Source organism: Triturus cristatus, chromosome 9, assembly GCF_964204655.1.
Source record: "Triturus cristatus chromosome 9, aTriCri1.1, whole genome shotgun sequence".
In the NCBI taxonomy this organism is placed as follows: Eukaryota; Metazoa; Chordata; class Amphibia; order Caudata; family Salamandridae; genus Triturus; species Triturus cristatus.
This window is the reverse complement of record NC_140592.1, coordinates 580,533,974-580,550,966: the sequence shown is the minus strand read 5'-3', so window position 1 is coordinate 580,550,966 and position 16,993 is coordinate 580,533,974.

The window sequence follows — 16,993 nt, the reverse complement described above, 5'->3', positions numbered from 1 at the left end:
GCCATGTGCCCAGCGTAAACCCTCTTGAATATGTTTGAGATAAATCAAGTTATTGGAGGTCACAAAACGTATTTTTTTTGGCATCATTACTGCACTTGTGCCTAGTAGACCATTAGGATGTGGGTGGAGTATATGCCTAGCCTTGTGTAGCCGCTGCTACAGTAGCCTGGGGCCAGTGCAGGGTTTTAAACCCCACCCCTCTGGTGCAGCCCCTTTTGTGCTCGGAGTGAAGACTCCTGAAAGGTGACCGCCTGAGTCAGAAAGGTCATCACACCATATGGAGAGGAACCAAGTGCTCCTTAAGACGCATGACTAATAGTGAACCTTAGTGATGATGTGCAGGCGGCACTTGCGAAGATGGTTCTTAAATTGGGGATGAAAAGCAGCAACACAATTTGAACAAGGAGGTTAGGCTAGAACGTTTCATACAAGATAGTTTTCAGGTAGTAATGATCATGGTTTAAAAATAAACTAGTTGTTCAATAGCATGAATCCTGACCTAGGCTAGTGTCTTCCTCTGGCACCACCTGTTGACCCTGATGGGTTTCTAAATTTGATACTTAAGTCTACTATTGTTATTGCAGTGAGTAAAACATTCATAATCCAATAAGTAATCTAGAGTTCAATTGTTATTCGATCTCTTTATTTTTATAAATCCCTTATACATACTGCCAAAGGGGCATTCCAAATTCCCCATGTGATTTAGAGCAAATCCAGCCCCCAATGCAATTCAGACCCATGAAGGTCCTTCACGGGGGCGTTTTCAGACAGCGACAGTCTCTTGGCATTCAAAAAGTATTGCGTATAGAAACCCATCCGCTACAACTGGTGGTGCTAAAGAGAGACACTATCCTACGTCGGAATTAGTGCTATTGAACATTATAAATGTGCACCTAGGATCAGAAGGTGACACCCTACAATCATACCATTAATTTACAAAAGAGACTATTATTGAGAAAGAAAGGAGTGTGGTGTGTCTCTCAACAAAATTGTTCTTAAAAATAACTAGATCACGTTGCTATACTCTAGATTGATTTGGTAAATAAATCAAATCTTTCAAGTTGGTTGCTGTAAATAGAACGTAATGAATTCTTTGGAACTTCGATTAACCAAGGGTGGAAATGCACAAGACAGGCAACAACTGACAGACGTCCGCCAAGAATTGGCACTTCCCAACCGTTTTATGGCTGTCTATACCTAAAAATAAGGTTTGCTATTCTGATCTTTGTCCTGACTTACTCTCGTTCAGGGTAAAGTTTATTGCACTGAAATGCTTCAGATGATACAAAGGTGGCTAAGTAAACCACTCCACTAGATTTTAGATTTGCACATTATTGTTCAAATGACTGCACACACATTCCCTTATGCAACCATTTGAATTTAAAAGATTTTCACAAAAGGCTCTGGATTGGCAGTTTGAAACTATGTGGAATGGAGCCCAAAATCAAGGATGCAGAAAAAAGTCTATTGCAACTAAAGTGTAATTATTAGATGGAAACGCTATTTCTAACTGCAGATTCCCCATGTGTCAGACTTGATCCAGATTTTTTACACTAAATTGCTTCTCCTGTCAGTAGGTGGCACCATCTGAGTTCACAGCGGCCTTGAATCGCCTCCGGAAGAGTGGCGCCAGACTTGCAAGTAGGAGGTGCTTCTGCACTGACATCTAGGCCTTTCTTTATGCATCCTTGGATGCGGATCTACAGGGCTGCTCCAAACTTTTGACGTTTCTTCTGACCCCAAATTTTACATAAATTTAACAGTGTGGCTCGGAAAATCTCTCGCCCCAAGACCACAGATTTTAAGCCTTGCTGAAACTGCAGTCTGGTTGTGCGGATCCTTGAGTTGACATCTGTAGGAAGCAGATATTGGTCACGATGCGCACGTGTTTGCCTCCCGTATCTGGGTTCTGTTTATGACTCAACTTATGCGGCACATGCTTCCCGATGGCAATCAGGGAGCGGGAGATGAAACTCTTTCACAGAACACAAAAAGCAGGGCAGATCGCGCTCTAAACAACAGACTTGCTCCAAGTCACAGAGCCATTCTTGTTCCAAGTCATGGACTGATGCTGCACCAAGGCCTGGTTGCATTCCAAGTCTTTGGGTAAGTCAAAGACCAAGTTGCTCCATTAAGCGCATGAAGGCCAAGTTAGTGCTGATGGCTCCCTCTGGTGCACCTTCAGCTCCCATGGAACCATGCCGACCCCTTCCTTGGTACCAACTGACCCCATTGAGCCACTTCCTGCTTCCGGTCTCTGAGGCCACGCCAGTCATGACCACTCCAGCACCTACACAGATTGCAGCGGCACCCGATCCGGATCTAGTTCAGACACCCATTTCCAATGTGAAACCAACGTCCTCCTACACCAGTTCCATGTCTCACATTGAGCTAACCACGGTGCAAGGGCTCCAAAATAGTTCACAGGAAGAGAACAGCGATTAGAAAGCTGATAACGTGTCCCCCTCCCTCATTATACTCATGCTGAACTATACCTAGGTTTACAAACTGCTAGGAGCTTAGATATCTCTCTTCAAAACAGACTTGGAATCCCCACAACCTTCCCCACTGAGGAAATTGCATCTTTCACAGTTTTTGTCTGGAATACAGCAGAAGTGCTAGACCTCTAACTTCTGACTATGTAAACTAAACTCTGCCTTTTACCAGAGATTTTGCAGCCTGGACGTGCTACATTTGAGCTCTTACTATCATTTAATGAGGCCCTAACATGATATCATGGAGGAAGCTGTGCTTAGCACCCCCCCCCCCCCCCCCCCCCCAGTTAGTCTCAGAGTGGCCACACAGCATAGCAGAATCTCTGGAAACCCGGCATTTCTAACTGTGTCCCAAACTCTTGACAGCTTGGTGGTCTAAGTTTCCTTAGTAAAGTCAACCTTCATGCTTTCTCTTCTGCACTGCCAGACATTGAGTAAAAACGCATTTATGCATTTGGCAAAAGGGCTATTTTCTGCAAGCTTGGCTTTAAGGTCCCTGAAAGCTGTTGGTCTCCTTTGCTAATATGCAAATCTCCTTTGGGATTTGGCCAGCAAGAACTTTGTTTGTCCCTGACAAATTCAGAAACACCCTTGCCCAAACAATCCAAGATGGATAGGACGCTGCAAAATGTGACTGCCCTGGACACCACCGACTGTGTGGGCTATGCCATGGGCACCAGTGTCCTGACCAGATGCAATGCCTGGTTGTGTGCACCTGTTTCTCCAGTGATTGAGAATTTTAACAATAGCAACATTACAGGCTGACTCTCACTGACCCATCAGTTCCACCAACAGTACAAAAAATTCCAAAGATACTTGTAGAGCCTAGCTTACCCCCAAAGGCATCCGTCGCAGCTCGTACAGCAGTCAGCCAATTTTGTTTTATGCCACAGTGGACATGGTGATTGTAGAGTTCGTCTGCACCACCAAGGACGACAATCTTCACCCTTACCTGCCTCAACAGTCATCAAGCCATGACTAAGATTGTCTGGTAGGGGGAAGAATTCGATTTCTTCTACCCACGTGGAGAGCTAGAATATCAGCTGAGAGGGTGGTGCAATTTGTTCAGAAGAGTTATGCTCTGCTCTTCACATCTCCCTCTGCCGACATCCCACCTGTTTTCACTATTAACTTAAGCAGTTCTTGCTGCCATCCTTCCAGAAGATGTTCAGTCATCTTTGGACATAGGGCCATAGAAATTGCCATGGGCAGAAAAAGGAAAGGGATGTTACACTGACTATTTTTTGGTGGCAAATAAAGGTGGAGCGCTCAGGCTGATTTTGAATCTTTGTCTCCTTGAATGTCTTCCTGCGGAAGGAATATTCCAGATGCTAACTCTTGCCCAGGTGCTTTTCACTTCTGTTCGAGGGGATGGGATTGAGTCCTTGGACCTGCAGAATGCATACTTCCATGTGCTTGTACTGCAGTCCCACAGGCGCCAGCCATCCTTGATTTGGAGTGAGGTCGGCAGCATTTCCAATTTGCCATTTTACGCTTCGGCCTTACCTGTGGCCGTCAGATTTTCATGAAAATAATGACAGGGTTCATGGTTCATCTTAGCAGGTCGGGAATATACATTTTCTTGTACCTCGACAATTAGATGCTGAAGGAGAGCTTGCGGCAGTCAGGCTCAGGCCAACTCCAGACGATGATCACCAATCTTTTGTCCTTCTAGTTTTATTGTACCTCCTGAAGTAGTGGATGGGATTCTTGTGGTTAAGTGCCTTTTGCCTAATGTATTGCTTCAGTTCTGGGGGTGTAATTGGGGCCTGGTGTGGGGACTGTCAACTTGATCCTCTAAGGGCAAAGTTATCTGATGTTTTGTTGCTCATCCTATCTTTTGCCCAGCTACATTGGTGTCTTTGCATATGTGCACAAAGCACTACTACCTCTATAATGAAGTCCATGGAGAGGGCCTTTTTTGGCCACTCAGTAACCCAGGATTTCTTGCTGCGAGTCCCCTCCTCAGACACTTCACCTTTTGGCAGCTGTTGCTGCTTGGGTGTCTGTTCAGAAGGTGACTGCGCCGTGGTTAGAGATATCTGTCCAGAGAACAAGTTAAGTTTTTCAGTAACACTTTTTCTGATGGAATCTTTAATCACAGATTCCTCACCGCACTCCCTCCTCCCCACTCTATGTGGTGATCATAAAAATGTGTCGCGTTAGATTTGTCCCACTGTTGCCTCCAATATTTCATACTAGAACTGTGTCTCAGGGAGCAGACAAGTTGATGATGAACTAACGTCAGTGCTCACGGAGGTGCCTATCTGCAACTCCACACCATCACTGCCAGAAGCGGTGTAAGACTGCTGCAGAATCCGATGGTGCTACCTACCAGCATGCTGGAGCAGCTGCTTGAAAAAATCCAGATCATATCTGGCACCTGGGGTTTTTAAAAGGTGAGGAATCTGCAGTTAAAGTATCCACCAGAAAAGGCATTACTGAAGAATACATAACTTTTTTAGCTCAAAAGTACAGGGAAGCTGCAAACATGAATGACAACATAAATGAGAGAAATCAAAAACATACAGGAAAATAACACTACTCATGTTGTCATGTGGATTGCAACCCAGATATTGTAAGAATTCTGGTTCATTAGAACTGAACTCTGTCTAGCCCTCAAGCTACGGTCGTGCTTCTAGATCTGCAGATGTTCACTGCAACAAGTCTCTTGTCTCTTTAGAAAAAACGTGTTCTGCCCGGAGGGTACAAACTGCTGCTGCTGACATGCCAATTCACCGAAAAGCCATGTATTCATTTCCTTTACAAAAGAAAGATGATTTAGTTCTGATTTTAATTGCTGGGTAATAGAGTTGAAAAAGACCCGGATCCTTGTACTCTGAAAGATCCCCCCCCCCTGAATTTGGGAGTAGCAAGCAATTCATTAGAAGCAGAGCAAATATTCTGCTGTAATGTTTTATAGTGTTTGAAGGTAAAATATTTTAAGTGTGATAGAAATGATGCACATCTCAGATTCAAAGTCTTGTGTCCTTCTGCGAAGACAATACATTTTGAGAATCTGAACCGAAATCAAATCAATTTCTTGCGGCAGCGTTCATTCATGCGTGCTCATATTACGTTGCAATCGTTTTCATTACTTAATGGGTCAACTAAGGTAAACCAAATTGCAGAAATTATGATGGAACGTATCATTATTAGGATCCTATGGGGAAGAATTCCATAGCGTTCTTAAATTATCAAAGCAATATTTGAAAACAGATTAAATCGGTTTGTCTGTGGCAGTTCTGAATCAAACTTAACTCCCTAAATTGCACAGTGCATCGGCCGAGTGTATAATAGAATCATGGACGTAGGCCATAGTATGCCATCCAAGATGCTAGGATTGTTTGGGAGAAGTAGAAGCAGGCTTTTGGAAGGATTCATCCTAAAGCAATTTCAATGTATCCATCAGGAGATAAAATCTAACACCTATTAGAAGGTGCAATTATCTGCTTTACCACAGCACAGCCGACCGTCTATTCAAGGCTTTTTTTGTAACCTAACCTCACCTCAAGTCAATTGTTACATGAAAAGGAAGCCACATTAGGGTATAGAGAGCAAGATCTCTTGGGGCCAGCTACAAATTTTATATTTAACTTTTGATCCCTTTAGTTTAAAAAAATAACAAAGAATGTTTTCATTAATTGAGATTACCATGCCCATTTGTTCCATTCATGCTTTTCACTGTTCTGCAGAAACTTATTGGAAACTCTAATTCTGTCAAAGAAGGAGGTATACCTCCCAGTATTATTTCACTTCCATCTTTATTATGCCACTTGGAATTGCCTGGACGCCTTTTCTGGCAACATTGGAGTGGGTGGATAGTGCTGAGGCACCGTGTTGTGTCACACTGCTGCAGGGAAGTCATGTTAGGTGCTGATGACGTGGGTCTTCTAATGGGAGTTCTGAAATGCTTTTAAAGAAATGTCTTACAGAGGTTACACTTGTTTGGCAGACATTTCATATAATACCTTTTGAGGGAAGAAAGGCAGCATGTGACGAAATTATTAGCCCTAAACCTCCAGCACAGAGGGGTATCGGATGTTGGAGTCCTAGAGACCAAATATGTTTAACATTAGAATGACAGGTCTGTTTTTCTGCCAAATTAGCCAGTTTTTTGCAGAGCCATTATCACGGACAGTTTGACCTTTGCCATGAATGAACATAATTTGTTCCTATACAACAACAGTAACTGATAGATTTGTTTTGATGGTGGAAAGTATATGCACTTTTTATTTGAGGTATGTCTGAAGTATGAAAAGTAAAGCAGGCTCACATGCATATATGCCAGATATGTGAGGGTGGTCACAACTGATATATCAGGTACCGTCTTTTAAGAGCAATCTGTAGGTACCATGACCCGGTGTCATGCTGTTTAATTGATTTGAAAATTCTGAACAGTGAGTGCTTATTTCTGAAGGTTGCTATGAAAAAAAACACCTTTGTCGTAAATGCACTAAGTGGGTTCAGGGTTAGATGTAATTGTGGGGCAGTAAGTTCCAGTTTTATGTCATTTACAGTTAACTATACCATCAACAGTCCTATTGTTATATTGAGTGAGCTGTTCTCTCGCTACCCAAATATATGTAACACGCAAGTCTTTGTCCTATCCAGTTATTTAATATTGCCTTTATGTCTACTGTGCAAATCATGATTAATAGATGTTGATAGGGGAGACTGCGATATTGTGAACTACACCTTATTTCTTGTGCTAACCAGTGAGTCGTTTATATTCTGCTGCAGTGCGAGGGTCTAAGGCACTGCTCTGTTATCAGATGGAACTTTATATGTAGAACTCTTGCCCTGTTTGCCATATGCCTACTCAAAAAATGCCATCTGGAAATGCCTGGACCAGTTTTCTTTCATCTCTACATCTTTTGACTAGTGGTGGAAAATGACACTCTTCCTCGTGACAGTGAAGAACTCAAAATACCACTGAATATTTTCCCCGACTTCTGCGAATACTTTTTACGTTTTCTTTCCAAAGAAAAAGAGGACCTGCAGGGTAGTTGGAGTTTAAAAACTCCTTCCTTAAAGTAGCATGGCATAGTTGCATGATAAACCATGGAGTCTTACATTTCATTGGGATTTCACTGTGCTTTGACTAACCACGGCGGAGGAAGATTACAATTTGGCTTGACTGCCAGCTGCACAAAACTTATTGTGAGGAACTGTTCTTGATGAATGTCTGTGAACTAACTCCCTGCCACACGAAGAAAGACTACAGGAACCAACCTTGCTGTCCAGAGGACATTGGCTCCTCGCCACCTTAACTACCTGCTGTAATTGGATGTTATGAAGTGTTAAATTATGAAACTGGATGTTCTGCAAAAATTCCTTATTTATACTAAAGAATTTTCTTTTCTCACTATGTCGCCATTGATTGATCGTTGCTCACTTTTGAATCTTGCTGGCAAGCTTTCACATGAAGGTAAAATCGAGCCTAGCCCCAATAGATTGACATTGGCAGCCCTGCCAATTACATTTCATTGAAATCTGGTTTCTCTGACATTATACTCTTCTTTACTGAGCCATGAAGCGTTTTCATGCTTGCTTTTCTTTAGTGGATGAGCTATAAACTATATGTACTTCTGGGTGCTGGGGTTATGTGAAAATGTATCATATATTTTACATGGTTGAATGTGCATATTAATTACTGAAGGTGTGCTAATTGTTTTCACTGTAGTTATGTATGCCAATATATTTTAACTTTCTGTTCAGAGATACTGGCTGGCCGAAGATTGAAAGGGGGAGAGAGAGGTGAGTTTCGTGATGTATCTGCTGTCCTTTGTGCACTTTTCAGAACTCTTGTTTGCAAGTGACCGATCAAATGGGGCAAAGAGGCTCACAAGGATTTTATGCTTGCTTTGGATTTGGTAAGTTGGGGAAGGGTGCTGAGGTAGCAGTTTTTATTTTGAAATGCTCCTCTATAACCTGTCTTTCAGACACTCATGCTTCCTCTTCCATCTATGTATGCCACAGACATATAGGGTGGATTCATTCATTGACTCATTTACCTGCTTGCTCATTTACCAATTCATGATTTAAAATGCTCCTGTGCTCCCTGCCATACTCTGTATCTTAAGAGACTCTGCGGTTGCTCATTCACGCAGTCACCCTCTACTTGTTAAAGATCTTAAAGGAAACATGGCAGGGGTCTGCACCCAGTGCCCTTTAACTCGTCACAAATGCCAGTCTATTCCCTAATTGAGCCCAGACCAACTGTAGCCTGGAGCATATGGGCTCCTATACGAGATTCGTCAAGGTAACCTTGGATGGGACCCTACACTCATCTAAAGATGCCTAAAGCTATGTGAGTGTTAGACCACTCTTCTCCTTTTTTTCTTTTTGTTTTAAATCTGATGCTTGTGCAATCTCTGAAGTCAAGAGACCAAGAGAAATTAACAGGAAATGAACTAGCCCCATCTTTTAACTCTCACCAGCTCCATCTTCAGCTTGTTGGTAGCACAGGTTAGTGTGTAGACTAGTGGTATGCATCATGAGAGGGTAAAGAGGTGTCATCCTGATACTCCCCTGGGATTCCCGTGGCCTAGTATCCCTTTACCCAGCTTTCCTTAAATTTAATTGCATGATAGTTCCAGTGTCTGCCAGCAGACAGCCACTTTCTTTCTCTGTCACACTTGCTCTATTGTGTCTTATTGGTAAGCACCAGCCTACCAAGTGTAAGACAAAAATGCGTAGATTAAGAGAGCCCTTTGGTGCCTTACTAATAACGTAACACACATCTACATGGTAACAGATCCAGCAACACAGGTTGTCTTGAGTTCTTTGTTCACTAATTCTTCATGGTATCCTGCCACGAATGACAAAATATGTGTGTCCTGTTTCTGCTGATAATCTATGGTACTTGCCTAATGTGACAGGCTGCCTTAGATGCACTATATTTGCATATCAACATGCCTGGAAGACACATCCTACCTAGTCTCTGGATTACTTGCATTGGTAAGGGAACATGCACACTTTCCAGCAGTACATTGGAAAGAGAATAAAAAAACACAAACCCAATTAATCTTAAATCTTACAAAAATGACCATCATGGAGCCTCAACGGCACTAGCACATACTTTGAGGAACATGTTAGGCAGAAAGAACTCTGTACAAGCAACACAGAACAGACCTGCTGTATTGTTTGGTGCACATCTTCTCCCAACATGTTACACAAATTAACAATATATATGAACTTACAACACAATCAATTAGTCATCACCTCCGACACATTCAACAATGTACAAGAATACAACTTGTATGGATATTAGTATTTCATAACACCCACCCAACACATCCTAGATTCTCTAGTATTGAATCTTTCATAGATTCACATGCTTGAATCTTCCCCGTCACCGAGGTGGGATTCCCACAGTAATTCTAGCTAGAAGTAAATATCTTCCATTTAAATGGAGCACTGCTTCATAGGATTGAGTAGCAATCCACATCGTTTAGTACTTTAAACAATCAGAGCAGAGCTTGCACCCTTTCCTCCTGTGCAGTGACTTCACACCTCAGATTTCTTACTGTGCGTTGTGGTTAGGGAGTCTCCCTGAGCTCTGCTCAGTTCTTTTTCTTTCAGAACCTGACTTTGTACACTGGTGTCCTCCAGGTGAACTTGGATATTTATTTGACCTTTAGTAGATACTCTGAAAGATTCTACCAGCATGTCAGAGTGCCCAAGAAAATCGTTTATTTCGGCCTTGTAAGACCCGTGGGAAGATGCTCTTCTCAGAAGATCTTCACAACGAATGCTTGGTTTCACCATTGACACCTGTACATCTTGAAATGGGAGACATAGGAGAAAATGAGGATGACTATGATAATAATGGATTTTGGGGGGATGCCACAAGACCTTCTCAACTCCATGTCAAATATCAAGACTCCGATGATGACGAACAGGAATGACAGTACATGCAGGGTGAATTTGTGTTTCAGGACAGACAAAGAAAGAAAACCTATGATGGATGGATTCCTGAAATGAGCCTTATGATGTTGCTTTAGTGGCACAACAATCGCAGGAACCAACAATGGAAATCCCTGTAGCTTTGATTACAGGTCTTCAAATAATGTTGCAGGACTATCAGAGGCTCCCCCAAAGGGAACAACGCTTTCAGAAATGGGGCAAGCAGAGGCACCACAAAGAGAACCTCCTTTGCAGCAATCATCTCCGACACCAGAGCATACAGAGAATTCACAGCCAAAGCAATTAGAAACCATTGGCATACGTGATTATGTGGACCAAGGATGCAATGACAAAGAACCCGAAGAGGAAGAAATATAGCAGGACCAAACCACTACTGTGGATAGGGAATGGGACAACTATGTAACCGCCATATCAGCGACACCAACACCTCCAGGTGCTAGTTCGCCTCCTGATGACATTGGAGGGTTCCATGTGCTTCTTGAAAGAATGGCGAAGTGTTCTGATCTGCAAATTCCAGTACAGCAGATGGAGTGCTTCTTATACAATTTTAAAGAATCAAACAAGAAATCAGTACGATCCATAACCATTGTTGATTACATTTGAAATTATGGCCTCAAGGTCATGTAGAACAGTCGCAGTGGCCGCAGCGATACCGACATTGGACAAGAAGTACAAGGCCCCAGAGGACTCGCCAGCCTGCTTGATGGGCCATCCTAAGCCGGCCTCTGTTGTGATGCAAGTGTCACAAAGAAGATCAAAGAATGCGGCAGCACCATGTTCCCCTCCTCCAGACAAAGAGGACAGGCGACTTAGCCAATATAGAGAAACGATTGTCCCTCATGACAGCGATCACTATAAGGGTGTCTAATGCTCGAGCCATCATAGGCATATATGACCAACAAATGTGGTTGGACCTCGCTCAGGTCCTAGATGTTTTTGCCGGAAGATAGTAAACGGAAGCTAGAACCATCCTACAAGAAGGGGAAATCACATCTTCAGAGATGATAGATACAGATAGATGTAGCCCTAACAAGCTTCAGACAGATGGCAGGGACAGAAGTCTTGAGAAGACAGGGCTGGCTCAAGGGAACCTAGTTTTTGGCCGGTGGAGCAGTCAGAAATCTTATACATGCGTATAATGGAGAGGCCTTGTTTGGAAAGCACATTGACAACTTGCAATCCATCAAGGCTGACCCAGAGACTACTCAATCCTTGGGATCCCTCCAACAGAAAAAAATGCCATCTTCTCTAGGTGGTCGAGGCAGAGGACAATACTCCTTTCGTGGGGGATATCAACCTTATCAGCACCAACCGTATCATTAACAAGCACAGGGTTACCGTCAGCAATTCTCCCAACAATATAGGCCAGCTCCGACCTCAACCTACTCCAGACAAGGAGGTAAATGACGAGCTGCAGTAAAGGGTCAAGAATCCTCCAGAAGACAGTGACAAGACCGTGATACCGGTCACCTCAGTGCCTTCACCTCCCTTGCATTTCAGAGACACTCTTCTCAGCTGTTACAACAAGCATTTGCAATGCAATCGGTCTCGCCTTTGGGACCTTATACGTATTTAGCTATGCAGCACTTTAGCCTGGGTACTGAAACAACTACTGGTCTATAACACGGAGGGAAACTAAGCACCAAACTGCGTGACACGCCAGGTATGGGAACGAATGGAGAAAAATATTGCCTTTCAGCCAGAAATTGTATAGTTCAAAGCTCGGTTTTTAATATAAAATCAGGGCCGTCGGTAGTCATATCACTGAAAATACAAGATTCGAAAAAAATATTGTCTACGGGTGCTCATGGAAGACAATATCTATGGACAGGTATCTAGAGAAAGCTAAAGTGATTCTGGAATTTTACTGACCTCTGCTGTTCGTTTTCTATCAAAAAAGTTAAATAGAGTCAGTTGCCAGAAAAATTAAAACAAGAAAGTCCCTCAGCAGAAAGCAATTCTGGTATTCTACTGACCTCTACCGGTCGTTTTCTATCAAGACAGTTAAATGGAGGCAGTTGAACACTTACCGCTTAACACAAAGTATAATATAAGGCAAACATTTTATTTTACAAATCCTCCTTTTAATTCACTATCGCATACGAGAGCACCTTCAAATATGTGATCTTAGAATACGAACTGTACAAAAACCCATTGTTAATGAGTTAATAATGTATAATGTTGCTCTATCTATAAAAATCTAGGATTACAGGTATCGCATGACAACTTTCTTGCCTTTTAGTTCACTAATGGCACTGTCGCCATGGAGAGGGCCGGGATGGGAATAGTTCTTCTAAGTTCAAATTTAAAATCTATCACTTTTAATAAGTACCTCTCTGTGCAGTGCTAGGTGAGGTATTCACATCAAGGCTTTCGAATTTTGAAAAAACTTTATCATATTTTACGTGATGTTGGTTGTATGATTTACATGGCATACATTTTCAAGGCTAGGCTCATGCATGGGTTGTAAGAACAAAGTCATGCTTTTGGCTGGGTTCTGGCTTGGCTCGCCCTTATAATTTGTTGGTTGACCACTTCTACCTGCAACCCATAACACTTCAACTGTGTGGTGGTCATCATGCTATACATAGAAACCCATCACACATAGGCTCACAGCAAAAGCAACACATTTTCTAGCACACACCCACACAGTGTTGCGAGCTACAAGCATTGGCAAGCGCTTTGGCACACCACATAGGGGTAGTAATAGTTGCACAGAAACTACAATACATTACAACTATTCTCACCTGTCATTTCAGCCATATGTTCCTGCAGGATACCCATTACATTGTAGCAGGCTCCAATCTGCTGGGCCACTAGAGGCTTGGTGGGGGCCATAAATAGGATCTTGCCAGATTGATACCACCTGTAGAAGTTGTACAGGACCACAGCTGCGATGAAGGTTTTTCCCAGGCCAGTGGGTAGACAAACCAGGGTGTTCTGCAGCAGGGCGCTGTAGACGATGTTGAACTGATAGTCTCTGATCGGCACATTGGTAGGGTAAATCCAGGCACTCACGGCTGCCAGATCGAACCCTGACAGGGTCTCGGAGCCTGCCTGCAAGAGCCCCGCCCCAGAGCACACTTCAGCCTGTCTTTCCGAAGCCTGCTAACAGGTGGGAGCCAGGGTCTTCTCCGCCTCATTAACCACAACCAGAAGGTGGTCATCATCGTCATCCTCCTCTTGCTCTACTTTTAAGGACGGTAGGGCAGAAAGCCGAGGGCCTGCAACGCAGTGCCCCCCTTCACCGGTGACTGGCTCGCTATTCCTGCCCCTTACGGACTGGGGGCGAGCCCCCCAAGTCTGGTAAAGGGTCTTTTGCATTCCACTCATCGCCCTTCACAATAATGGTGTTTTCAAGCACCGGGTACACTTCCCCTCCTGCTCCAAGAGGCTGCATAAGTCCAGGCCGTCTGATGAGATGGTGGTTATCAACCGGCTCAGAAGGACCACGGTGCCTTAGGGAATATGACTCACATTCTCCATCTGGAAACGACTCTGCAGTCTGGGCTGTCAGTATGATGCTAACTCTGAAACCTATGATACAGGCTACACTGTCCTTCGGAATGTCACAACTTCAGAACACACTTGAATAAGGCACTTCTTTCGTAATGCTTATAAGAAGAAAAACCAGAAGTGAGATCACGCCTCTTGTAGTCATTCTTTAAAGTGGTGTAAGACGAGGAAACTCAATCATTCACACTATGTTTTACGGGCTGCCATCATGGAATGGCTTTCTTTTCCGATCATTTTATAATCCGCGATGTCTGGCTGCTTCCATAGTACCTAAAACAGGTTTTTTATTCATACAGTTTACTTTTGGCTTAAAAGCAGTCTTCTTATTCTACGGAGGCCGAAGTCGATTTGTTGCGAGGCCAGGTTCTTGCCAGTGTTTTGGAATTCCTGACCAGAATCTGTTGATTTTTTTGTTGTTGACATTTTATGTTTTTTAAAGTGGTATTACCATGATAATGTGTGCTCTATCCGTCCGTCAGACTATCCAGGGGTTTAAGTCGGATGAAACAAGCATTTGCACTGCAATAGGACTCACATTTACGCAAGACCTACTGCATTGCAGACGGGAGTGCGGGTAGGGGTCAGGGGGCGAGAAGGCATGAAAAACGGGAGTGCGGGGGGCGAGAAGGCACGGACTGCAAGAGGGTGGGGGAGAAGGCACGGGAAGAAAATAGTGCTCACACCTGGAAAGGTGAAGATATTTACAGATGAATGAAAGATTTACTAGTTAGAATGTTGAAATGGATGGAAGTAGGATAAGTGTGCAGAGAACATTTCTAGGGAGGGTCAGGTTTGCTTGCCTTGAGTGCTTGGTGTGAGATTAGATTTATGGTTCGAGTGGGGAGTATTTTGTTTTTCTGGTTACTCCCGTGCAGGGAAGTATTAATCTTAAAGGCTCTATTTTAGAATTTGAGTCATACAGAAATCAATTTCACATAGCCCAAATCAAATAGTTGATAAATCAAAGTGCAAAGCTCAGTTAAGGTACAGAATCAAATAAAAATTCAAAGCTCTAAGCATCAAGATGCAATGTAGAGAATGGGGAAGCGACCCGGCATGGATTTGCTTCCTAAGATAAGTGGGAAAAGATCTCCTGTTACATCAAGAAAACACACACTTTTATAGTGCTCTAGACCATAGCTTACAAGTTTTCAGTTTGCTTATGTGTGCAATTTATATGGTTTCAGTGTACTCAGCAGTGACATTCTACAGCCAAATTTGTGACACTCTGGAGTTGTTTTTCGTGACACAGACAGACACATGATATATGCGCTCAGGCTCGGCATCTGGGTCGCAGCAGGCGCACCTGAGGCAAGTTAGTCTTCGCCCGTCCGCGCTCCTGGCGTGCTCAGCGCCAGCCCCCCTACCAGTTGTGGCCCCCCATGATTGGCCCCGAGTCAGCGGGTCTGCTTTTCAGCACCAGGCTGGTTGGAATTACAGCAGAGAAGAATTACTCTCCTGTAATACTGAAACACAGCACTGCTCAGGCCCCCCTCTGTCCCTTGGGGATACACCATTTTGCTATTTTTGCCCAGTTTGTTCTCTAAAGCTCAAGCACCTAACAATAAAATCTCTTGAACAATCCGCGCGCAGCTCGCAAAAATGCACGGCAGGACGATTAAACTACAATGCCCTGTCTCTTACCAAACATGCAATGGAAATGACTGACTTCTTAGACAGCCTGATTATTGACATAGCTTTTATAACAGAGACATGGGCTGATGTCGCATCTGGCCCAGGCCTGGTTACTGCCACCCCTCCTGGTTACTTGCTAACCAGACTGGACCGCATTGGGAATAGAGGCTGTGGCCTAGCAATTATCTCTAGAGTCAACTTTAAACTAAGATTTGACCCGCTACCTCACCCTGGATGCGAAGCCTTGATCTTTAAAATTAATCTTACCAGCCACTACTCCTTCAATGGAGTCCTGATTTATTGCCCTCCTGGCCCTAGAAAGCCCTTCCTAGATATGGATAAGTCCCCATGGGACATAAAATCCAACTCCTTCGATTTCACTATTCTTGGTGATTTCAACTTTCACCTGGAGAAAATGGAGGATCCAGATACTCTTGATCTTACTGCCTCTTTCTCTCTTCTAGGGCTATCACAACTAGTCCGCGGTCCTACGCATTCCGCAGGCCATACCCTAGACGGCATCTTCTCAGACTGTCCCCTCATTCAGCTCACCCAGTCTTTATCGTTAACCTGGTCCGACCATAGGGCGGTAATGTTCAACCTGAACTTTGGAGATCACAGCCTGAAAGAGCCCAAGAGCGTACCTAGGACTAGTCATCAACCCTGGCACTTGATCTCTGAAGGCACTTTCTCAAGGGCCCTTAAAGACCTCATCATGCCAATAGCTCCTTACCTGGATCAAGCAACGGTGGACTACCATACATGGATCAGTGGCTCTATTGATAGCTTAGCTCCGGCCAAACGAGGAAACAATAAGAGAACCTCTCCATCTGAACCCTGGTTCAATGAAGAGCTTAGACTGGCCAAACAACTATACAGCAGGCTAGAAAGGAAATAGAGGCTGAATTACTGCAGGGAGGACAACGACTCCTATAAAGAGAAAGTGCAACAGTACAAAAAACTCCTGACCAAAACTAAATACAATTTCTTTATAAATAAGATCACACCGCGATCAATACTCTCTCTTTACATCCAGGAACACGATCTACTGGACTCCTCCTAGTTTGGCTTCAGAGGCCAACATAGCACTGAGACAGCTTTGATCACAGCTGCAGAATATGTCTGAGCAACTTTTGACAAAGGAGGGAACGCTGCCCTCACTTTTCTTGATCTTTCTGCAGCGTTCAATACTGTAAACCATCAACTCCTGATCAAATGGTTGTTCGAGATGGGTGTCGGAGGTACTGTGCTTAGTCTCCTTAGCTCATTTCTCTCTCTGACAGAATGCAGTACGTGGAATGTAACGGCCACAGAGCTACTTCTTTCACCCTTCCCTGTGGTGTTCCACTGGTGTCTTCACTGAGTCCCACTCTTTTTAATCTGTAAGTTACACCTCTGGCCTTAGTGATCAAAGG